The following is a 2,137-nucleotide window of genomic DNA, read 5'->3' as shown; positions in this document are numbered from 1 at the left end:
GGGCTTCCATGCAGTTTACATGCCGCTTGTTTAAAGGGCCAGAGACCGATCAGAGCAGCAGACGAGGAGACAGAACCTCCTGGTGTCAGGAACTACACGGGGATTGAGCTCGAAAAAGTCGTGGATGCACAGAGCTCCATCGAGGATCACAGCTAATTTTTGACGGGAGATAACTGGACTCGGAGTACTTTCTACTGGCTAATCAGTAAGTGCTACCTCGTTGGGTAAATGTATAGTGCTTTTCCTACACTACAACTGCGTAAAGGGCCAGAAGAGTTGTCTACAGTGACCATGTGTGTCTTTAACGTTGCCACGGCGCCGACGGGCCCCGGGGTTCCGTGAGTCAGCTGTCCATCATAGTGGGGGAAAGGGCGGGAAGACGATGCCCATCGCTGGTGTGTGTGGCGGGGCTTCCATGCAGTTCACATGCCGCTTGTTTATAAAGGGCCAGAGACCGATCAGAGCAGCAGATGAGGAGACAGAACCTCCTGGCGTCAGGAGTTACACGGGGGTTGAGCTCGAGAAAGACGTGGATGCACAGAGCTCCATCGAGGATCACAGCAAATTTTTTACCGTAGATGTGGGGAGAAAAGCACACCTGCCCAGCCTCGACCTAGCTACTCCAGAATGTTTTGTGCTGATTAATGCGTTACTGAATTTGAGCTCCAACTCGGGCACCTGCTTTATTTATATCTGTAAGTGCTTCCTGTTGAGGTTTAATTTTTGTGACAGGAGCATCGTGCCAGAATGAATCCTGTCCTGCATATGTCCGTTCCGGTCGCGGATCGCGGAAGTTTCGACATTTTCGCGTTCCGCATGGAACGCGAAAATGTCGAAATGTCGCAATTACCGCGAGCGGAACGGAAATCTCGCCCTCCCCTAATTTCACTACCAGGACATGATACACACATCAGAGCATGTCCTACCTTGCACATACAATGCAGCCTACCATAGGGGTGACTCACATGATGCCAAGGGAAGGTTCAGGGGCTGGGAAGTGGGTGCCCTTCACAGCCAAGATAGCAGTTCTGGACTGCACGCAGACTCTGCAGTGGCAGGTCTGAGACACACTTTACAAGCTGCTTCTGTGGGTGGTGCAAATCAGCGCTGCAGCATTTTTTACCAGCCCTGGGCACACACAGGCCACGCTGCTAGAGACTAACAGGTAAACCAAATAAGCCAATCATGGATATACCAATTCACATGTCATATTTACACAGGGAGCACTCGCGCTGTGGCACTGAATGGAAGTGGCACAGCGCCCAGAGCATCTAATACCAGCAAAAACAGAGGAGATGACAGCGAAAAATGGAAGGGAGACCCATGCCAATGGTGCCAGGTCTAACACGTGTCACCTCCAGCTGAAATGTGGGGAGAACTACCCATCCCCTTGGAAGTTCTCATCACTAAGGCGGAAAAATCTGGACAGACCATCAGCATTGGCGTGTGTTGTAAAGGCTCTCTCCTTTTTATTTTAAGATATATCATTACATCTCACTGTGAGATGTCTAATGTTCTAGAATGTCAGTGACTAAGCTAGCTGTAAGAATGTTTGAGGTCAGTGTGGTGATGAGCCTGCTCACGGTTGGGTGGATGAGCTGTTAAACCTTCTACTGAGGGGGCGTGGCTAGCCGGGCAGCGAAATGGCCGCTCTGTGAGCGAGCTCCTCCGGCCGGAAAGTAATCCTGGCATTATCCTGCACTTCGGGGAGATCGTGTGCCGCCCAGACCAGCTGGCACTGTGCAGTAGGCAGTGGTGCACCGGCAGTGGCGAGCAGAGCCCGACATCCACCGTGTTGGCGAAGATCGGAACCCGCGAGACCAGCGGGCGGGCCGTTGGGAGGCGCATCCTGATGGTCGGACCGGGGTGAGCTGTGACTCGAGCCCGGGGTGGACGCAGCTGAGTAGGCCGGAGCGGGCGCGGTGAAGGGCCGCGGCGGAGTCCCCGCCTCACCGGAGCTGACAAATTTGTGCTGCTAGAGCCTGTGACCGTAGTGGAACCTGAGCTGGTGCCGATGGGAGCGGTGGTGAGCCGGGAAGCTGCGAGGAGATCCGCGATCGCTGCGCTACTTGTCGCGGCGTGGGGTGCCCATTGTTGACCCGGACGGCCGCGGCCCCTGTGGAGTGACTGCAGCGTC

This window comes from Triturus cristatus, chromosome 9 (assembly GCF_964204655.1).
Source record: "Triturus cristatus chromosome 9, aTriCri1.1, whole genome shotgun sequence".
NCBI classification, from domain to species: Eukaryota; Metazoa; Chordata; class Amphibia; order Caudata; family Salamandridae; genus Triturus; species Triturus cristatus.
The sequence above is the reverse complement of the archived record's forward strand: the minus strand, read 5'-3'. Positions refer to the sequence as shown.